The sequence below is a fragment of the Jaculus jaculus genome, chromosome 1 (genome assembly GCF_020740685.1).
Source record: "Jaculus jaculus isolate mJacJac1 chromosome 1, mJacJac1.mat.Y.cur, whole genome shotgun sequence".
Taxonomy (NCBI): Eukaryota; Metazoa; Chordata; class Mammalia; order Rodentia; family Dipodidae; genus Jaculus; species Jaculus jaculus.
Window position 1 is genome coordinate 110,536,384 of NC_059102.1, and position 24,331 is coordinate 110,560,714.

The 24,331-nt window shown below is 38.5% G+C and overlaps 1 long non-coding RNA gene across 1 annotated transcript in view; it reads right to left on the reverse strand.

Annotated features, from left to right (window-relative positions):
- Positions 1-6,690, reverse strand: part of LOC123457694 — a 163,061-nt gene extending 156,371 nt beyond the window's left edge. The window contains exons 1-2 of the long non-coding RNA XR_006635112.1: positions 6,637-6,690; positions 3,288-3,400 (exon numbers count right to left, since the gene is read on the reverse strand). This is a non-coding gene — a long non-coding RNA (uncharacterized LOC123457694). The remainder of the gene's footprint in view (positions 1-3,287; positions 3,401-6,636) is intronic.
- Positions 6,691-24,331: the final 17,641 nt, after the last annotated feature.

Consider the following 24,331-nt stretch of genomic DNA (forward strand, 5'->3'; position numbering starts at 1 on the left):
TGGAATTCGGCCAGCAACACTGAGTCATTCCTTTCCATCTTCTGGGCAAGAAGCCAGGACAATCACTGACCCCATCTCATACTGAAGCCCATGGACATCACTGATGACATCCCCATCTGCTGTCCCAGCAGGATTAAGAATAACCAACAATTATAATGTGCTTTGAAAACACAAAATATCTAACAGGACTTTTGTCCATTTTTTCTAGAAACACATTGTATTTAGTTTCACCCAAAAAAACCCAAATGTATAGAGTCTTATCTAGTCAGAATTAATAATGTTGTGAGTATTACACATGAAGATGACACAAAAAGGATTATGATCCTTTCATGTGGCTCCAATGCTGTCTACTGAAATTTGGTATAAAGGTATTACCTGATTCTGGTCTGAGATACATGAGACTATCACTCCACTGCTACTCCTAAGAGAAGTCAGCCTTTCTTAGAATTCCACTGAGAAACGAGTCCTTAGAAATTCAAATCTTCATCTTTAAAATGATTTACAAAAACTTAAGGAACTAAGTCTTGAGATCTGAGAATAAATTAGATACTTTGAAAAGCACTTTAGTTAATGTTCTCATTCCATTATTAGCAATGATTGATTCCTTCTGAACATGTGATAATATTCCAGATTATCTCCCATAGCTATAACTTTCATAGGAAATGCTAGACTTGCTGGAAAATGAATACTGTGTCAACTGAGTTTCTTGCTAGTAAGTGAATGGGAATATATTATATAAAAATCAGACATTAAAATACTTATATTCAAAATCATAATTGTTTAACTATTTGACAAAATATTTTTACCAGAGTACAGAGTATAATTTATAAAATATTCCTGAATCATTTCTTGTGACTCACTTACCAACTGTCATGCATAGGCATTGGTTGACCTTTTCACTGGGTCATTTTATGTTTTCTAAATTTAGTCAGATTTTAGATTAAACCTCTGTAATTCATTATCACATCTATTTTCATTTAGTAAGAAGGAGGCAAGGGTCTAGGACTCCAACAGATCCATGAATGAGTTGCTGAACTGCCCTGGAATTAGTCTTTATTTGTGAAATAGTGTGGGTGGGGGAGGGAGGAACTCTGTGAAATTGTGTAAGTACTACTAGAACTTAAAATAGTTTTCATTTCTTGTTCATCTCTCCACTCTCATTCTTATGTGTCTCTTTACTACCTCTGCAAAAGCCTCTCAACCACCCTTTATTAACTCCCATACCATTCCCTTTAGTGGCTTTTCAAAACTTTCTCTTCCTCTAGGTGGCTGAAATCCCCAGTCACAAGACTCTACTTCTAACTTGCTACTGTTCTGAGAAAATAAAAGCCATCTGAGGAATTGTTTTGTTTTTTACTTCCTTTCTCTTCCCCTCTGAATTCTCCTTTGGCTCCAAGATAAAATTTCTTTCCACTAGAAAAGTTATTTCCTTCACAGTTACTCAATAAATTTTTAAAAACCCACCTATTTTCTTACTTCCTTCAAGTTCCTTTACTGAAAATCTTGATCCATTCTACCCAATTGTCTCTTCTACCATCTCAGCTAGACTCGGTCTTTTATGCTAATTGCCCAAACCTTCTCCTGTCCTTGCTATACTTTCTGTGATATTTCCTACACCTAGTATTCTTTAATACTCAAATTGTGAGAACATTCTATGTTTACTTTCTGTATGGCTCTTCCCTAGCCCTTTAGTCATAAGTTCTTTCCAGGATCATGAATGACCTCCTTACATACCAAACCAACTACATTCTCTCAAGCTTTCTACAACATTTAATGTTGCAGCCAGCCTTGAGCCGCCCTCTTTTGTTCTGAGACTGTCCTGATTCCACTTCCTCTGGGTTTTCCTTCTTTTCCAAGGCATTTCCAGACCTTTACCCTTGGTCCTCCTCCTTCTAACTCACCACCCTATGCTTTCACACTCTAGCTCTTTGGGGCACTATTGACATATGGGATCTCCTGCCCAAAAGTTCCCTCCAAGCTGCACAAATGCATTTCTATGTGACAGACTTCATAATAATGAGTTTTCAAAAGCCATCAAACATATTTTATTTGTTTTCCTACCTAAATTCCCTTCCTTTCAGCCTCCAGGGCTAGAAGCAGGGTAATAGAAATTCAATAAAAGGTATTTAAGCTGAACTAAATAGTGTTTTTCACCATCATCTGAAACTCAATTCAAAACTAAACATCTTTCTGGCTTTTCACAATCCAAAATAACCTGCTAGCTTTAAAAACCTCTCACATATTTTTGTTTGTTGTTGACATTTTCATCAATATATATTGCATTTTGATCATATGTACCCACATTACCCTCTGTTACCTCCCTCAGTCCCACTATACCATATTTCCTCTTTTAATCACTGACCAGTGGCTATGCCACAGCAGAGAATGGCTCCCCCTCCCCCAGCAATCATTAATCATCATTAGGTCATCATGGGAATGGTCTCCCAAGTCCCTTCACTATCCATAACAGAATGTTGACTGACCCCATTGTGTGTAGATTTGTGTGGGTAATAACAGCTGATTACAAGTGCAATGGCCTGGTTATGCGCAGATGGCAGAATTACACAGAACTCTCCTCCATCTCGCTGTTCTTACATTCTTTCTGTCCCATATTCTGAGGTGTTCCCTCACCCTAGAGAGGATGCATATGTCCAGTTGAAAGGCTGAGTACTTATTAGTCACTCATTTTTAGAATTTGATAAGTTAGGATTCTCTGGCATTAATCATTGCCAACATACTTGATTGTAATAACTTCCCAAGTCAGTTTTTTATCTCTCCTACTATTGTTAGATTAATCTTCCCTGAATATTGATTTCACATCTCAAAAATTGTTACTATTTATCCTTTGCCTAGAAAATTAAAAAGTTACTCAAAATATGGCCCCACAATGCCTACATACTTGAAAGAACTAGAGAGCTACTAAAGTTAAGGTCGGAGGGGAGTCTGACAGCTGTCAGAGCACAGTAAGTCCTCAAGCTCAAACTCTCTCTCCCTCTTTCTCTGCCTGTCTGTCTCTCTGTTGGATCACCACTTCTCTTCTCAGTTCACTTTCTCTTTTCTCTCTTGTCTACTAACCTGGTAATTTAGTTTCCATCTCTAGGAGTTTCAGCTTACACACAGCATAACTTGACTACTACCAACATCAGCTAAGCCTTCTGACCTCAATCCTTCCCTATAGTCTCTCTCACTTCTCTTTCATTGGCTCAGTCTCATGATTTCCCAGTCCCAAATTCTAAAGAATACAAATGTATATTTTCACAGTGGGTCACAGAAATGTCAATACACACCTATGGATCATCAATGCCTGCACTGATGGTCACTGTCTTCCAATCAACTGTGGTCCAGCCACATGGGAGATAGGCAGGACAGCAGGTCCAGAGAAGAGACTCTAGGGGCACAGCTATGGAAAAAAAAATCTTCTCTTAGTAAGTTATGGGGGGAGGCAGGAAGATGAATCTCTCTAAGTAGGATCCACACATTATGATATACATGTCTTGAAATACCACACTTTATGTCATAAATTTGTACAATTGTTGCATAATTTAGGGGCTGGAGGATGGCTTAGTGGTTAAAGTGCCTGTCTGCAAAGCCCAAGGACCCAAATATGATTCCCCAGGACCCACATAAGCCAGTTGCACTGTGGTACAAGTGTCTGGAATTTGTTTGCAGTGGCCGGAGACCCTTATGCACCCATTCCCTCTCTAGCTGCCTTTCTCTCTCTCTAAAATAAATAAATGAAATATTTCAAAAATAATTTAGAAGGCAGAAAGTTAACTATGCTGATGTTAACATTGTGCATATTTTTATTTCAAATTAGCATGCTGTACAGTATAAATTTGTACCATTAAAATAACTTAATGCTTTAAATCTCTAGTGTTACCTTTTCTTCATATTCAAAGCATAGAACACAATCATGTCAACATGGAATTGCTATCTCACAAATCCATCCCATAATTTTAATATTTTAGTCCATGCTGTGCTAACACTTAGAATAATCTCTGTCACCATATGGCTGTGTCAAAATGTACTATCCAATAGACATGAGTGGACACACAAAATAATTCATAAGACAGTCAGTGCACAAGAAATGAAAGCTGGTGAACCTGATGATCAGTGCCAGGTTGTAGGAGACAGACCCTGAGGACACTCAACACCTATCAAAGCAGAGATCCAGAGGCTCCTAAGAGCTCATCACCTAAGTAAACTTAAAACTTGCCCATCATGGCTCAGGGAATTTTGTGGAAAGAGAAGGTGGAAAGACTGTAAGAGCCACAGGTTGAGACATCATGCCCACGTAAGGCAGATGCACCAGGTAGTGTATGAGTCTGGAGTTTGTTTGCAATGGTTGGAGGCCCAGGCATGCCCATTCGCTTCTCTCTCTCATCCTCCCTCCCTCCCTTTCTCAAATAAATAAAATATTTTTTAAATAAGTGAAAACTATGTAGCCTCAAGTCACTGAAAAGTCAAGCTGGAGCTCAACTGGGAGCCTCTTCCCTATTAACCAACCTTCAAGATAAGATACTGGAAAGAGCTATGCAGAATGCAACCTTTGAAAGGAGAAAAGTCATCAAAGATTTTAACCTCAAGTGGACCCTGCAAGCTTTACAGCTGGCCAGCAAGGTGAAATGTACCAACTGGTACAATGATGGAATGCCCGTTTTGGTGGAAACCAATTGTTCTCTGAATAGATTTGAGATCCACTCCATGGGAGGTAATTCATCCTAGTACTGAAAACATAATCAAAAACCTATGGCTGAGGTGATCATAAGCCCTAAGGGGGAAACTACTACTGATGCCTGGCTAGATATTATGACAACCAAACTGCTCTCTAAATGCTTATGCCCATATAGTAATGCTGCTCTACTCTCACCTTTGGTTAGAAAGGCTTCTCTTTTCAGAGAGCAGTGACCACTGGGGTGATTCCAAAATGGCCATAGTCCTGAGAAGTGACAATGGTTTGTTCTTTCAGCACTAAGTGAGACATCTCTATCACATTCTCCATGGCTCAGGGACCATTGTGGAAGAGACAGTAGAAAGAATACAAGCGCCAAAGGAAGAGGAATGCTTATAACACTGTCATCCAGACACAAAGTGGCCTTAATATTCATGTCCTCACAATAGCTATGTACACAAGACGTACATAATAGAATGGAAAAAAAATGATGCATGAAAATAAGAGAGAGTGGGCTGGAGAGATGGCTTAGCGGTTAAGTGCTTGCCTGTGAAGCCTAAGGACCCCGGTTCAAGGCTCAATTCCCCAGGACCCACATTAGCCAGATGCACAAGGGGGTTGATATGTCTGGAGTTCGTTTGCACTGGCTGGAGGCCGTGGCGCGTCCATTCTCTCTCTCTCCCTCCCTCCCTCTTTCTCTGTCTGTCACTCTCAAATAAATAAATAAATAAAAATTAAAAAAAAATAGAGAGAGAGTATTTGGAAAAAAGAAGGAATTCAGTAGAGGGGGAATTTGGGAGGCAGAAAGGGAGAATATTGAGAAGGGATTATGATCATGGTATATTGTCTATATTTCTTATAGTTTTCAATAAAAAGTTTTTTGTTTTGTTTTGTGCTTTTGTTTTTGAGGTAGAGTTTTGGTCTAGTCCAAGCTGTCCTAAAATTTACTATGTATCCTCAGGGTGGCCTGGAACTCATGGCAATCCTCTTACCTCTACTTCCTGAGTACTGGGATTAAAGGTATATGCCACCACACCCAGCTAAAAAGTTTTAAAAAAATGAAATGAATGCTATAAAAAGTTACTCAAGGACAAAGAAGAAAAATTGAAAATAAACCACAATGCTTATCAATTTAATTAATATGTACATTAAGATGATAGTTTTGTGGAACGCATAATGAAAAGCAAATACATTTAACCCATGTAAAAATTTCACAAATATGTCCAAATATAAATTTTAAAAGATGAGCACAGCTGATATCAAGACTGTTTTAAATACTAGCACCACAGGAAGTAGTATTGAGAGTCACTGAAGCAACTGGTTTTGGAAATGGCTGGTGACATTGTAAAACAGTGGAATCTTTTCAGAAAATACTTCACCATCATGATTCATTTTGGAAAATGCAGAAAAACCTAAATATAAAAACAAAATTACTCTGCAATATGATCATCTAGAGAAAGCCACTTTCAACATTTTAGAACATAGGCTTCCATTCCTTCTTAATGTGTACATCTTTTCACTTCTTTCTCTTTCCTAAATTAAATTTAGGTCAAACTGGGTCTTCTGTTAACTGTTTTGCTATTTTTTTTAAAGTATCTATACCAAGAACCTTTGTTTATGTTATCAACAAACTTCAAAAATCATTGTTTTTAATGGTTTAATATACGAATAGGTGATAATAGTTTCTTTTGTTTTGTAAACAGTCTTGGTATGTTGTTGAGACTAGCCTCAACATAGAATTTCCTATGTCGATAGGCTTTGTAACAACAAAACCCTTTTTACGTTAGACTTGTAATATGATCTATGCTTTCATGTTTACTAAGAGGTTGTAATGAAAATCTATGTATATAAAACTTTTTCACACTTCTAAGTATCATCTTTCAATAAATTTCAAGAGATAAACTTAGTAACACGAGTGCAATCATTCAAAATAATTGCTAAAGGATTTCTAAATAGCAACTTACCAGACTCAGTGTTCAAGAGGTTGCCCAGCATTCATGATACCAGGGACCCAATCTGCAGCAGCACACAGAGAGGGGAGAGGGAGGAGGAGAAAGAGAGAGAGAGACTTATTTAAACCAAAACTGTGAGATTCTCTTTAGTATACTAGAAAGGAAGTTAAATAATGGAAAAATAGATGATAACAAATCTAAAGACCTATTACGCATAGGAGGAGGTCACCAGTACACAAAATGCAAGAACCATGTAGGTTAGCAAAAGGCTGCTATTTGGAAGGAAGAAGGAAGACCTAACAAAGAATAACCAAAAATCAGACATGGAAAAACAGGGCCATTGCATTGCTATAGTCTTCATGAATCTTGTCCTGTTTGACTTATTTAACCTCTAAAAAAAAAATCAAATTTCAAATTAAAACTAGAAGTAAAATATAGCACAGGACTGGGAAAATGGCTTAGTAGTTACGCCATTGGCCAGTGAAGCCTAATGACCCAGGTTTTAATCCCCAGGACCCACATAAGCCAGATGCACAAGAGGTCACATGCGTCTGGAGTTTGTATGTAGTGGCTTGAGGCCCTGGTATGCCCATTCTCTCTTTCTCTCTGTCTTTTTCTCTCTCATAAATAAATAAAATATTTTTTTTAATATAGCACATATATAATTTGACTTACACTTCTCACTACTGGGTAGAAAAATTCTTACCATGTGCATAATGTTGCTTATCAAGAATTTAAAAGAATAATTTTGTGAGTTTTTACTGAGAAATCTGTAAACAAAGCACGTTACTAGATGTTGTGGTAGGTGCTACACACCACTCCAGCATTTTATTCTCTTCAGAGAGGAAACAGTATTGCAAACGCAAAATAATCCTCTGCAGGTCTCAGCTATGGAATGTTAGGAAATTGACTATGCAGAGCACCTTCAAGTTTGCTCTCGGACTTGGTAAAAAATAGACAAGCATTACTGTACTAATTGTGTAGGTAACACTTGAGAGCAATGACCTTTTTTTCTTCATAAAAACATTTTCATTTTTCCATCTATTAAAGAACATGCCATAGGCAATTCTCAGCAAAATATATGCTATAAAATTGGTATAAACCAAAGGAAGATAAGTATTGTGGTAATAAGTGAGGTGTTACAGGCCTTAGTTCTTAGGCTACTTCCTCACAACACCTATCTAGTAGCATGGATAAATGTTTGCTTCTTTTTAGCTTTCTTTACTATAGGGACAAGAAAAGCAAAGAAAACAAATTTTGGCAAACAGACTACAGCACATCCAAATTATTCCCTTCCTTATACATCCACTGTGTGAGGCTCTTGTGTAGCAAACAATGAATCACATACTTTCCATAACCAAGGATTGTCAGCTGTCTCCTATTTCTTTCAGGTGGAACCTAAAATAGAGCCCTTAGAACCAGGTTCTGCCTCCTGCTCCTTCCTTATAATCTCCTTCTGCTCTCCATGGCACATTTTTCCTTTAATCTCTTCCTCACTTACCGCTTCTTCCTACCTTCAGACCTCATTTCTGATTTTCCCTCTCTCCTCCCCTTCTCTCACTCCTACCCCATCTATGTCATAGAGCCAAGGTGAGAAAGGTTTCTTATCTTCTTCAATCTTAAATGGAGAGCTGTAAGTTTTATCTCTGTGGAACAGAAGTCTAGTGATAAACCCATCTAACAAAAAGATAGATAAAATTTTAAATGTACTCCAGACTAAATTATTTCTAAGCTCATTAGAACTTCAACAATTTTCCTTTTGCATTTGGATAATTACTATTTGGATATACTTATTTATTTTCATTCACAACATTAAACTCAATATATATGTTCCCCATTTCTAAATTTTTAAATTGCCTTTAAAATATTTTGTCTGTGTGGAGTATGATAGTACACATCTATAATCTTAGCAATCAGAAAGTTGAGACTGGACAATTGGGAATCTGAAGGCAATCTAGGGTACATGAGAAAACACTATCTCAAAAATACACAAACACCCAATAATCTTGCTAATGACAACATCCACTCACATTGTGCTTACTTCACCAGTCCTTACCAAAATCTACCCATCTCTCCCAAATAGCAGGTGTTTGAAAGACAGAGTTCCCTATTCTCATTCAGTACTCTGCAATAATCAACATGCGTCTTTGTGCCAACAAGTAAACAATATCATGTTAATTTCTTGGAAGCAGCTACATCCAAATATCATATTAAGGAAGTTCAAGATAGCATTCTATATAAAAACTGTGGCTTGGATCCTAATAAATCTGACTTTTGCATTAGGATTTTTGTTTTTAGCTTGAGATAGGATCTTGCTATATAACTCAAGCTAGCCTCAAACTCCAGATCCTCTATCTCAGCATCTCAAGTGCTTGGATTTGACACATGTGCCTCCAGGCCCTGCTGCCCAATCTGATTTCTGGAATGAAGATTCCACCTTCCTGAATAGATGGATTCATTAGGAGCAGAGCCTGAAAAGAAAGAGTAAGATTAATCCATCCAATGAATATGTCAGCTAAGACATGACAGAAGATGCCAGAGACAGGATTGGCTAAAAAGTAATATGGAAAGTATTTAGATTATACAAGTAAATCTTTATAGACCAAATTCCAAAAAAAGTTAAAAATAAGTTCCAAAAGACTGTTTTAATACAGTCACATGGGGCTGAAGAGATGGCTTAGCAGTTAAGCACTTGCCTATGAAGCCTAAGGACCCCGGTTCGAGGCTCGGTTCCCCAGGTCCCACGTTAGCCAGATGCACAAGGGGGCACACGCGTCTGGAGGTCGTTTGCATAGGCTGGAAGCCCTGGCACGCCCATTCTCTCTCTTTTCCTCTATCTGTCTTTCTCCCTGTGTCTGTTGCTCTCAAATAAATAAATAAATAATGAACAAAAAAATATTTAAAATACAGCCACATGAATTAGGATGACATGGATAGGACCTTGGTAAAATGCATCACCAATATTTGTTGGTTAATGGACAAACTGCAAAACAGTTTCAGTTTCTAAGTTTGAGATCAGAAGGTAGAACCTTCTGAAAGAACAATGGTTAACTGCTCTTATAGGCTTACTATTCTCTCTATAGCATCAAGGCTAACAAATTTACAATTGACAAAAGAAAAAAACAATCCACTATATATAAATAAGCATAGTGTCAAAGAATTTAGAGCACTTATGTGTCCTATGTAGTAAATGAAAAATTCAATTATTATCATTATTTTTGGATATATCCAAGAAGGTGCTTCTACGAGAGGCATTTCAATGACAGACTGAGCATAGCAGACTTCCCTCCTCAGTGTAGGTTGCACCATCCAATCCATTGAAAGCCTAAGTAGAGCAAAAGTCCAACTATGGGGGAATTCTCCCTCCCTCCTTATTTTCTTCCCTTCTCTACCCCTCTCCCTCCCTCCCTCTCTCCCCTCACTTCTCTCTCTCTCTCTCTCCTTCCTTCCAACATGGACTGAAATTGGTCCCATCAGCTTCCTTACATCTTGGGTCTTCAAACTAAGAGCAAAACTAAACCATTGATCTCCTGGGTCTCTGGCTTACTGACTACACATTTTTGAACTTCCTGGCCTCTGTAGGCCAATTCCTGTGCATATTAAATAAATAAATAATAAATAAATAAATAGCATGCCTTGGTTCTGTTCTCTATAGTCCCATATTATGCTAGGCTGTTACCGAACTATCCCTTTCCAAGTCTCAGCCCTATTGGGGTCTACACTCTACACCAAATGTTGGGACAATGCCTCTACAAAGAGTCACTTGGTAAATATTTTAGGCTTTGTGGCCATGTGGTCTCTGTTGCAAATATGCAGCTCTGCCAAGGTCTCACTGATATGCCATGGATCCAGTGATAGTGAGAACAAATATATACTTATTTTTCATGATATTGCAACATGACTGTTTTCATCTATAAAGTTTGGGTTGGAGAACCTCACACTTTTATGTTGGGCCATATTCATAGCTCTCCTGGGCCACATGCAGCCTGCATTGGACACCTCTGTATAAACCATACTTCAATGAACCATGTGATTGTGTTCCAATAAAACTTTATTTATAAAAACTAGCTAGAGGCCAAATTTGACCCACAGACTATAGACTTCCAACCCTTAATCTATAGCAAGTTCTCAGTTTTCAGTGCTAGAGAATGGAGCATAATAACTCTGAATAGCTAATGCTTATTCTTTTAGAGCTCATGTTTATCATTTGACCAATTTTGATCAAAACTTTCTTAAATGAACTAAACATAGCACTTCTGCTACAAATTCTTTTTGATACAGGAAAAAAAATTGCAAAATTACATGATGAGTTGGGGGGATGGCTCAGTCAGATAGGTGCTTGCTATACAAGCATGAGGACCTGAGTTTGATTCCTAGTATCCACACAAAAAGGCTGGGCATAGGGTACATGCCCAGTAAGGGAATAACGGGGTTTGTTGGAACCTCTATAGTCATTCTTTTTAGTACTCTCCATATTGCTTTCCATAGTGGTTGTACCATCTTACATTCCCACAAACACTAAATGCTATCCTTACTGGGATAAGGTAGATCATGTTTATAGCTGCTCAATTCATCGTAGCTAAGAGCTAGAGTCAACCCAGATGTCCATCATTAGACGAATGGATAACTAAATGTGGTATATCTACATGATGGAATTCTAAACAGCAGTAAGGAAAAATGACACAATAAAATTTGAAGAAAAATGATCAAACTTGGAACAGATCATTCTCAACAAACTCACTCAATCACAAAAAGATAATCATAGCATGGTCTCACTCATCTGTGGCTCCTAATCTGAATCTGTCCAAGATGCTGACATACCTAATAGACATCTCAAGGACTGAACAATAGGGATGGTGGGGTGGGAGGAAATGGTACCATCATGGCTGTATATACAATATATACATAGCTAATAATTTTTAAAAGGCTGGGCATAGTGGCACATGCTTATAATTCCAGCACTGGGGAGGCAGAGACAAGAGGATCATTGGGGTTTGTTGGCCAGCCAGTCTAGCCTAACTGGTGAAATTCAGTCCAATAGAAACCCTGTCTATATATTTTTAAAAAGGTATACAGCCAGCATTCCTGGGGAACAATACCCAATGTTGTTGTCCTCTTATCTCTACATGCATGCATGCACACACACTTGTATATGAATATAATCTTTCATAAGAATTCAAAGAGGCCAGGAATCAAGGCATCTGTTTATAATTCAAGTATTTTAATAAAATATTTTTTGATTTTTTTAATGTGAATCCATTTAATGTGGGAGCACATACTTGCAGAAAGGTGAAGACAGGCATAAAGGGAAGCTCATTCTTGTCATTGAGAGCACCCACAGATGGTGTGTCTGAGTAAAAAACTCCCATTAAAACTACCATTGTGATATTCCAGTAAAATGGAACTTGCATGGTTTTCTAATGTCCTTTGAAAATTTAAGACTTGAGGTAGGGTCTCACTGTAGGCCAGGCTGACCTGGAATTCACTCTGTATTCTCAGGGTGGCCTCAAACTCATGGTGATCCTCCTACCTCAGTCTCCCAAGATTATAGTTATAAGCCACCACAACTGGCTAGCCCTTAAATTTGTCATAGGCTTCTCCTCCTGTCCCCCACAGACATCATTAAATCTCTTCATAGGCTTATAGTCATAACCCTTTGTTATAAAGTCATTGTTAACTATTATAAACATTACTTTGTTCCAGGTATTTTCCTGGGTATTTAACATGCTTTTCTCATTTAATTCACACAACTAATCTATGAAGAAAACACAATAGCTTACTATTGGGTATATCATTTTACTGTCCTGAAAATAGAGGCATAATGAACTTAACTAACTTTTCCAAAGTCACATGGCTAGTAAGAGGCATATTAGTGTTCAGGGCTGTGTATTTTGAAGCTCATCCTGATATGAAATGAATTACAGAGGTGTGGTCCAAGTGTGATATACACAGCTCGGCTAGCATAGATGAATGATTAGGAGCAAGAAAGAATAAATCAGAGCATGAGGATCCAATATTACTAATATCTTGAAGACAGCCATTGGCATCCACAAGGTCATGCTTTTTGTGAAGGGTACAGGGAAGATATTTCCATTCTCCTTTCTAACTTCTGGTACATTCCAACTCTCTTGGGCACCCTTCGGTTCATTGACACCATATCACACCTCCTTATCTCTGTGTCCAAATTTGACCCTTCTTCTGAGGACATTAAAGCAAACCTCATTCTAATATTACCTTATCTTAACTTGTTTGCATCTGTCAAGACCCTATCTTCAAATACAGTCACATTCACAAGTACTAGAATTAGGATTAAAACATATCTTTAAATAGAAATCAAGTCACATTCACAGGTAAAATAATGAGGATTCCAGCATCTCTTTTGGGAAGGAGCACAATGCAGTTCACAAGGGTACCTACAAATATGTCTTCATGTCTTCCTCAAGGGTGTGGGTATGGGTACAGGAAGTAAAGGGACATTCTCCATCAACTCTAGTGGAAAATTCTGTTGAATCCTGATACCCAATGCAAATACTCTATCATGGAGTTAAACATGTAAGCTTCAGCTCTTAAATGGGTGCAGAAGGCAAAAATTAAGTACATATATGCCTATATATATTATTTCATCCCTTTTATTAATCAACAAAAGATGCTCCAAGTTCAACCAAACAACAAAAATATTTGACAACCAGACCATTTTAAATTTAAGAACTACCTATAACTAACAATTACTGTTTTCTCCCTTTTTCTAAGGGCAAGTACACTTACTTAATACATACTATTTATAACTGTTATTGGGCCTTACAGTAAACCCTGAATGAAATGATTTGCAGCTGAAACTGACCAATACTACCAGGAGATGATGAAGGTGAAGATGATATGCTAATAGCAACAAATCAACACAGTCATGTCCAAGAATGCAATTGCCTTTTGTTTTTACCAGAAAAAAAAAAGACTTAAAGGTAGATAAATGCATTCAAGTTTCTTATATAAGTACAGACACAGATCTGGAGCTTATTTTAAAAATAAAAAAAAAATAACCAAAGCTCAAAATAAATATAATCAGTAAGGAACAATAGTCTTATAACAATGTAGACTTTAGCAAAGCACCTTGGGGTGATGAATCATTGTACTTGATCTTAAACAAGTTTACATGTAATTACAGAGCCATGAAAGTTCAGGAGCTGGTATTGTTTTACATAGAAATCTAGCACCAGACATCTAATAAACATTCAGAGATTTGTACTCAGATTATGTAAGAATTACAACAATTCTAACAGGAAAAAAAATCTCTAGTCAAACTGTAAAATGATTTTTCACTTCCGTTTCTGAGTCACTTATTGCAAATAGCAAGCCAAAAATAAAAGCATACAATTGGAAATGGAATCAAGCTAATTTTGTAATATACATATATATTAAACTCTGAACTTCCAGAGTAACAGGAGTTTTCTCTGTCCCCTTCCTTCCCTTCTTCCCCCTCCTCCTTCTCCCCATATTAATACATCTTTATAGATATATTTTATAGCCTTCAGTATATATATGTATACACACAGAAATCTTAAAATAAATGTATATTTCTTAAAATATTTACTTAATATATATATATGTATACTTAAACTTTGAGAAAATTTGGAGAGAATCTTTATACATATCAACTAATAATGCATGTTTACTTTTTATTCTGCATTAATAATTAAAACTAGATACCAAATTATTTTTTATCTAGTAGAAAAATGTTGGGGTTACATATCATATATGTTACTCTTTTTTCTGAAAGTTAAACTCTGGAACAAAACCTCTATTTCCCAAATCCTAATTCTTATCATTAGTGCCCTATCACCTTACTTGACTCTGATGTCTGATTGTCCTTCTTCCAGTCCTTACTATTTCAAACCTTTATTTTCCATGTCTAATTTGGGGTTTCCCAATCTACTTCTTCTCTGTTCTGACCTGGCACCTCAGCTTCAGCTGATCACTCTTCAAGTGGAGCGAGGTATCCAGTAAGCATGAGCTCTACTCCAAGGAGCAAAAAAGAAAAGGAGAACAAAATGGCCCCAACAGAGTGAGAGAGAAGTGCAACATTAAGTTGTGAGCGAGGCTTCAGCTCTGCCCAGTCATGTTCTTATTTGCTCTCCCTCTTCCTGGCCACCTCCACCAGGTCCTGAAAGTCCAGGCACAGTGACTTCTCTTGGAGCTGGGAACCATGACTTCTGGGCTGCTTAGCCTTTGATCCTCATGCAACCAGGCTCTGGAAACAGGCTCTACCATCCTGTTTTCTTTGCCCTGTCCTGAGCTTGCTAAAGAAGCCCCTGTTCCTTAGGTAAGGTTATAAGCTATCTTTCACTCCACAAATCCTAGGAAAATCCTAAAACTTCAATGCCTATTTTTCTTGAAATCTCTAGCTGCCCACAGAGTCCTATTTTTCCATGTATATGTCTGGTTCCTCAGCATAAAAAATTTCAGCTTGTTTTCCACAGAAACCTTCTGTTGCTGTCCCTCTAACCTTGTCAAACCTGCTGTCACTGATTCCAGCAAATATCTTTAGCCATAGCACCTAGGAATCAAGCCTCAGCTGATGTCTTATCCAATGAGGCTATCATTCCTGCTTCTGTGGAAAGAAAGAGAAGGCACAGTAGCTTGGCAATTTAATCAAATCTGGGGGGAAAAAATCAGTGCATAGCACACCAGGAGACTCAGGAGCTACTAGGAAAAAAAAAAATCACTGCAATTTGTTCTGAAAATCTTGGGAAACAACCAACTAAATGTTTATATTCTTCTCAGTGGCAACAGAGTGACTGTGTTCCTTTGGGTCCTCTATATTTGAGAGAAGAAGAATCGAAAAGGAGGCATAAATTGTATAAGCTGGCCAAATGCTAAGAAGTCACAGTGGTCTTAGAGCATGTCTCAGTCAGCCGAAAGCCCCCTCCCCAGCGTGACCTAATAGTTAGAAAATTCTGAGTACCATTGGGTAAACAGGATCTTTGTCCAAAGACTGGCATGCTGGAATAGACAGGGTTACTTGATAATATCTACAAGGCAATGCCAATCATATATTCCAAGGCAGATCCAAAATAGCTTCATTTTGAAAGTCTATACCAACTAAGTACAGTTCTGAATGTAGACAGATACATCATTGTTAAAGTGAAGAAATAAGTTCCCTTAGTGAAATTAAGGAAGATGAATCTTTACAAGTCTTTGTCATATTCAGTCTCACTGTTCTGGCCATTTGCCATTGTCTGATGGGTGCAACTGCTAGTAGGATAATTATATCCACCAACAGACTTTATATTCATGAGCTTGACACAAGGGCAACTTTTTTCACATGGAAAACTGAATTAGCAACCACCAGCCTGTCGGAAGGGTAGCCTGGACACACACTCTTCATAAGAACAATATCTCATAATAGCCAATGGATCTTTGAAGGATGTAGAAGCTGACTTTCTTTTAATTGACTCTCTGCTAATTAAATCTATTGTTCCTTGTTAACACCAGTGTCGTTGTATTGTGGTCCTATATGGAAATATTGATAATCATGTATCATTTGAATGAGCTATAATCACACTTGATAAGTGCATCCTAAATACACTAAATTTATAGTATCATAGGATAAGCATGTTGCCCAAAATATATATGATGGGTGAATACACAACTTGGAAGGTTAGCATTCACATTTCCACAAATAAAAATACTATAAGGCAAAAAAATCCCTCTGATATTCTTAAAATCAATTTCAAAAATTCTACATAAATAGCACTTATTATACATGAGTTTAATATATGATAAAGACTTCAAATCAGTGCAGAGAAGAATACAACAAACATGTCATGGTCAGTTTTTTTCTGCATTTTTCATAAGCAGATTTCTGGTACATAACAGTTATAGATAAAAATCAAACTGTATGATGCCTGTAGTAAAACTAATGAACAGTGGGGAAAAGTTATGAAAGGCATTTACAAAATCATGGAATAGGGAATGCAGAGATTTCTTAGTGGTTAAGGAATTTGCCTGTAAAGCCCAATAACACTGGTCAATTCCCCAGTACCCACATAAAGCCAGATGTACAAAGTTTAGAGTTCATTTGCAGTGGCTGAAAGCCCTGGCAGGCCCATTCTGTTTGTCTGTCTTCTCCCTATCTCTCTGTACTTGAAAATCAATAAGTAAAACTATTTTTTAAAGAATCATAGAAGAGTTTTTCAGGTAAAATATTTATATATCTAACTGCAAAACAACTGAGGTTCCCCATGCCCTAAAAACGAAAATTTGGAAGTAAAGGATGAGCACAAATGGAAAAATACAGCAAGTATGAATGACAGAGTCAGTACTTCCAGAGCATGCACAAACTAGTAAGAGAAACTTAAGACTGAGTAAACAGATTAGAAATGACATAAGTAGATTCTTCACCAAAGGAGAAATTCAGTTAATAAACAGGGAAGCTTGTTAAAATTCCACAATCAAATAATCACAATTTAAATAAGATTTTTGTCTATCCAATAAACAACAATGTTTAAAGGAATATTTAATCCTGTCCTATTTCAACCCTTCTATAATTATTAGAGAAGGAAAAAACAGAAGAAGTGAAACCCACTGACCACATGGGAGAACACTTCAAGATTCCTCTGGCAAAAAAGAAAGGCCAGAGTGGAATGATGATCTTCCTTCTTCCCTCAAACAGCACTGCTGACAGGAGCCTCCTTTTTGTTTTTGTTTTGGTTTTGGTTTTGGTTTGGGGTTTTGGGTTTTCAAGGTAGGGTCTGACTCTAGTTCAGGGTGACCTAGAAATCATTATGTAGTCTCAGGCTGGCCTTGAACTCGGGGTGCTCCTCCTACCTCTGCCTCCCAAGTGCTGGGGCCTCCTTTTGTTGCAATCTACAAACCCATGTCATTTACTCTCCAAAATGATCCTGGATCTTGCCTTTCAGATCCACACCTATCAAGCTTTCTTCCCAATGAACTAAACCTATGTTTTATTTATTCATACTGTTTGACCTCAGTCCCTGACCTTGGACTACCCCATTGCCTAAATGGAATCACTAACCTCTGCTATGTGTTCTGAACTTGAATTCTTTCCTGTTCATGTGGTTGACATAGGCTTCTTCTCTCTAGTAGAATGCCCATTCTTGGCCTCCATTGACTAGTCCAATATGCACATATTCACATTGTAGAATAATCTCAGATATAATAAAAATAGCCAACCTTATCATATACTTTTACTAGCACAGGGATCACATATTATTCAATGGAGTCCTCACACCTCCAAGATGAGTGGGTAGTAGCACTGTTTTGATTTTACCTATGGGAAAGATATAAAGTACTTCCCAGACTCACACAGCTATGAATTGCAGCCCATGCTATGTTGACTCCAAAGTCCTGGCCCCTACCTCATTACACATCCAGGAATTTGATTACAGACATTTGAGGGCCATGATTTCACTTACAAAACAAATCCCTATTATAATAAAAATGTAAATATAAAGTCCTAATGCATTTACAGCATCTAGCCAGGGAAATCAAATATTTCCTGGGAAACAAGTCAATAGTAAAGTAAACAGAGACTTACTTTTATATCTTTTTGAATTGTATTTATTTATTTATTTGCACTTTTGCAGGCAGAAGTGCTCACTGTGAATGAGTGCCTTACTGGCTTTTTATTTATTCATTTATTTTGAAAAGCCAAACTTTTCAAATAAGCAAGCACTTTCAATGGCTGAGCTAGCCCCCAACCCCAAGACTTACATTTTATAAACTACTGTTTTCTATGGCCTGCCTAGGAAGAGGAATTGACAATTTTAAACAAAATCAACAAGCAAAAAGCCATCCTATCCCATAGTGTTGAAAGGCCACTGATAGACAGGAGAACACAGTCAATGGCAAACTAGACAGGCACATACAGCTGGAGTTCATTTTCAGTGGCTGGAGGCCCTGGAAGCCCATTTTCTCTATCACTTTTTGCTTGCAAATAAATAAAATAAAATATTTTTTAAAAAGAATTTATAGATGAAACCCCAGGTACTAGCTCTCCATATCTAAAGGACAGACACCTTTTTCAGGGCTCCTGAGAAAACAAATCCAACCCTGCCACTGGAAGCCAACAACCTATCCTGTAAAGTCTTGTTTAGTCATTTGAGCAGGGAATGAGGAGACTTATGTGAGCCCCCAGCCTTGCACACAGGGCAGCCTTTATAGTAAAGACATTTTCTTTGTCTTCCACAAAATGAAGTTCATTGTTGGGGGTTAGAAAGGATATGCCAGTCCCAGAGAATTTTTTGTAGAGTTGGGGAAAACTGTAAGAGAATGAAGCTGGGCATCTACCTGCCCAGTGAGTAGGGTAGAGTGTGGCCTGTTAAGAGAGTTCTAAGGAGTTCTTAAACCCAAAGACTTGATCCCACTTTACACAGCAGGTTTCTGAAAACAAGAACTTACCTGAGCAGCCTTCCAGCAGCATCACTGAGGAATAGTCATCCCAGAAAGAAAAGGATGGAGGTGCCTCTATCCTTCTTATTTCATGGTAGAAGATTATGGAAGAAAATCTGGATGATTTTCATCATAGAACAGGAGCAAAGGGGCAAAAGGTGCCATTCAAACAGCCAAGATAGATAAAGTGACACCATACTCTAGTACAGGGGCCTGGAGGTATGTATGCACCATGGCAGGGCCACCCCTCTATAAGGAAGCTCTCTCTGGCAGAGAATGGAGTCCTTTGCATCAGCATTGGTTACCAGAAGTAGCTAAAACCAGATTGACCAAGGTACCTTCTGGAACTGGCAAGTGGCCAAGTCTATGAGACTATTGTTACCTCCTCTATCCAAGTGAACCCAACTCCAGCTCTGGATGGAATACATATATAAAGAGAATGAGAGAAATCTAACCTGAAATCCCTCAGGGTGTCAGTGATTGCTGGGGATTGAAGAGAAAGGGGGGCAGCACAGGACTGCTAGGGCACAGAAATGGTGTTGTCTTGGGAAATACATATCAGTTTGTATTTGTCTAGGCCCATAGACTGTGCATGGCCAAGATTAAGCCTTAATGTCAGCTGTGTGCTTTAGGAGATGATGTGTCAGCACAGGCTCAGCAATTCTGCTGAGGAGGTTGGTGACGGGGAAAGGTGTGCATGTGCCAAGTCAGAAATTATGTGGGAAATCTCTTCCTCTCTATTTTGCTGAAAACCTAAAACTGCTCTGAAAAATAACAAAGTGTAAAAGAAAAATACCTGGCATAGGTTGGCACTCAGTTTATATTGCTAAAATGAATCAACGAATAGGTATCATCTATGTAAAAGTTAATCAAAAATAATTGCTCTGCCTAGCTAGATTCAATAAAGTACTATTGAAATTAAAAGGAATGGACTAGTGATATGCACCATTATGGGACAAGTAGGCATAGAGAATAGCTTGGCTGCTCAGGACTCCACTTGGCTTGAACAATAACACTTCACTTTTCCTAAACAATGCACCTAGCAACCTGTTGGGGACCTGGGACACCCACCTGTACATACACATACAACCTACACATACAACCCACTCTAAACAACGAAACCAATGCTCATGCCCTAGCAATCATCATTTATGATCAGCTTCTAGTCAAATATATGTTCTTAGATATATAAAGCATTGGAAAAACACAGAGGCATCTGGCCTGGATTGGTTTTGGTTGCATGTTCAGTAACATAAAAGTGTGTCCTAAAAATGAATTTTTAGGGAGAAACCCCTGTTTGCCATTTTATGCCTATGCATAACTCGGTATACAGATGATGAAGCCCAGATGCACCATGAGAAGGGACATGCAGTAGAGAAAAAGTTATTTGACCCAAACCCCTCAACCAAATTAGAGTACATCCCAAACCACACCCCTGGCATCTGATACCTCCTTTGGGGGACTTCTTTAAAAGAAGCCCCAGGTCCCCTGCCCTTGAGTACTCATACACCCAGGTGGGCCACTGCCCCTCTTGGAAGTGTACTATCACCGTACTCTTAAAGTTTCTGGATGTTTGTGTGTGTGTGTGTGGTGTGTGTGTTTACATTCTTTGAATAAGAACCTGGAAACGCCAGAGACCACTGGCAACAGTCGTAAGGAATGATCTCAAAGTAATTACATGAATGAAAGAAGATCGATTTTAAATAATGCATGCTGTGTTTCTATGAATTTCTAGAAAATGCCAACATCTCCAGCAACAGGAATCTTTTTAGGCATCTGAGAAAAGGAGTGGAAAAGGAGATGAGATTTTAGAACAGCAACAGGAAGCTGGGGGAAGTTGGCATCACTTTAATTGTGGTGGTGGTTTCAGAGGTACATATATATATATATATCAAAATCCATCAAGTTCTATCCTTAAAATTGTGCAGTTTATTGTGTGACTTTATATTTATTTTGATTAAAACTCAAAAAAATTAAATTAAGTGGTCAGAATGTTTGGGTACCTACTTCAGATGCCATGAAAGGAGAGAAAGATAACTGAGAGAATGAAAGAAGTGATGGGGGGGGAAATGAAGTCCTTTAAAGATCCCACCTGAGTTGCCAATAGATAAGTCACATTACAACTCACTATACTGCAAGAACTCTTCTCAGAGCCTTCCCAAAAGTGACCCACAATGTGCATGGATGATAAGTCTACTCGTTCCCTAATCTTCTTATTTGAAAAAATATTAATACAACTTTTCTTCCATCACTTAATACAATCGCTAGAAATCAGGGTACAAGAAGGTAAAGAAATAATATTGAATCCAAGAAATAAGTCCCATTTATGCATGGCTGCTGAACCTGAGATGGTCCCCATCTGTGTGAGCCATCTTAACCCTAAGGAGGGTGGCAACCCTGTGTTTCCAGAAGAGTCCCTCCACAGAGCTCTGCAGTGCATATGAGCCATGGGGAACCTGGCCAGCCATGCTTGACAGCCCAGAGCCCCCTCCTGTGGAGCTGGCCCTTTTCTTTCTACTCAGCCTTAATCTTCTTATTCTTGCTGATATTTCTTTCCAGAAACCATCCTTATTTGAATCAGTATAATAAGAACATCCTATCTGCTGCCCTATGAAAAGCATGATAAGACTTTCCAAAAAAAAAAAAAACTTTCTAACTGCAAAGTGATTCTACTATATGTTTCTTACTTACAAAAGCAAAGTGGATTTTTTTTCTTCAACCAGAAAAATGATCCAGATTCTCAACAGTCTCCAGTCTCAGTTTGATACCATGATTGCCATAAATAAATTTCTTACGCACTCAAACCAGTTTTGCCCTTTTCCCAGGAGGCTTTTGCAACGCTCCACATAAACTCAGCTCTCTCATATGATGCAATTGTGATTTAGGAAAAGCAAAGACCATCACCAATACACAGTTTCATCCACCCACTCCAACAGCCCAATCTAACTGCAGCCAAGTCCCAAACCCCGAAACTCCCACCCACAAGCTGCCAAACCCTCTGGTTGCCCTATCACTGGCAGATGCTACGATGCTCTGTCAGTAAAAGGTTTGTGAGAAACTGAAAAGTGTACAAAATCAAACAGAATGCAAAGGCATTTTTACTGATTTTAGTGTTTCAGGTTTCTGGAATCCTTAATGCTTCAGAATTGAAAAGATATGGAGATCCATGGCCCTTTGCTTCCCTCTTTGACCTCTTTGACAAAGCAGCTACCTCGTGGGGAGGCTTTATGTTTAACCCACAACTTTAAGTATAAAATGCTCCAATGACTGGGAGCTCCCAGCTCCCATGATTATCACATCTACACTTAAGCACCGTGACAAATACTCAGGTGGAGCAAAGTCCCTCTGCTAAGCAGAAAGCCATATACCACTATTGGAGCACAGGTTCTAGACTGAGCTGTGCCTCAGATACTGACTTCATGACATTTTTAAGCTATTATGCTTTATGCAGTCATGTTATGCATAAAGAACTCACTAGGGTCCTTCACCAAACCACATAGCCTTCATGATCTAGAGAGCAGTCCCAGTACTCTGAGCCCATTATTTTACATATGTGAAAACTGAGGACCAGAAATTTTCAAGATTTACCTTTGTCAAATAACTCAGGTAGCAAAATGTCTAAATTCCAGACCTATGCACCCTTTCTCTGTTCCCCATCTCAACACAAACCTACTGTTTTCACATGACTTTTCCCTCCATCCCACTTTAGTGCTGTTATTCTGTGCTACAAGTCTCCAGAAGTGCTTGTAGCATGACTTGAGCTGAACCTTATTCTTAATGCTATCTCTCTCAGTATGCCATTTCCCATTCTCCTTAAGAATGTGCCCCTTGCCCAGTAAGTACTTCTCTTAATATTCATAACCTTACTTTAATGCTACTCTCACTTTGGGTAAAGAATCTTCTCTTTTCAGATAGCAGTGACCTTGCGATGACTCAGAAGGTATCACAGTGCTGGAAAGAAGTGACTAGAGTACTGACTAACATCTCGATCACACCTTCCAAGGCTCAGGGTCTAATGCAGAAGAGGTGGTGGAAAGAATGTAACAACCAAAGAAAGGGTAGGACTCCTTACAACGTGCTCCCTCCAGACAGAAAATGGCCTGCATATCCATGACCTCACAGTGCCTGACACTACCTACACAAGACCATCATAAGAGGACAAAAAGATCATGACATCAAAATAAAAGAGAGACTGATTGAAATGGGGAGGGGTTTGATGGAGAATAGAATTTCAGAGGGGAAAGTGGGGGGAGGGAGGGTATTACCATGGAATATTTTTTATAATCATGGAAAATGTTAATAAAAATTGAGAAAAGAGAAAAAAAGAATGTGCCCCTTTATCCACTCAGTCGAACGGAACCCATAGCTGGAGCTAGGAGACAAGTCAGAACCATCCAAAAATCAGCCTGCTCTCCATTATCAAGCTACTACCAATCATGGGCTACAAGAGGGCCTGCATCTATTAAATTCTCTATAAAAAAATAAATAAGGGTTATCCCATTTATCTGGTTCTAACTTCACTCTCCATTGGAGAATCTGCTCCTCTTTTTCAGATAGATGTATATCATAAGGAAAGAACCACCCCATCATACCTCAAAAGGGCCCCACCTGAAACTAAGAATAATTGGCGAAACAAGTAAGGGTGCTGTTTTCTTGGTGAACCTGGTACCAGCATAAGGGTGAAGGGGATAGACACAGAGAATAACCAACTCCTACCAAGTCAGATGTCCTGAGACACAGAGGCTCCCAAGACCTCATCCATCACTGAAGCAGACCTAAAATGAACCCAACATGGCTCAGGAAAATTTGTGGAAGAGGGGGAGGAAAGAATGTCAGAGCCACATGCTGGGTCATGATACACAGAGACATTGCCTCCTACCCATAACTGAGGGCTAATTCCACAACTCGTGACCCATATATCTCAACAAAGAGGATCTAGGGGGAGGGGGAGGACAGGGAGGAGACTAACAATGGTACAAACTTGACTGTATTCACTGAGTACAAAACTAATTAATAATAATAATAATACAGAAGGAGGCTGGAGAGATGGCTTAGTGGTTAAGTGCTTGCCTGTGAAGCCTAAGGACTCCGGTTTGAAGCTCAATTCCCCAGGACACATGTTAGCAGATGCACAAGAGGGTGCATGCGTCTGGAGTTTGCTTGCAGTGGCTGGAGGCCTTGGGGCATGCCCTTTCTCCCTCCCTCTCTCTCTCTCTCTCTCTCTCCCTCTTTCACTCTCTGTTGCTCTCAAATAAATAAATAAAAATAAACAAAAAAAAATTTTTTTAAAGCATGTGTC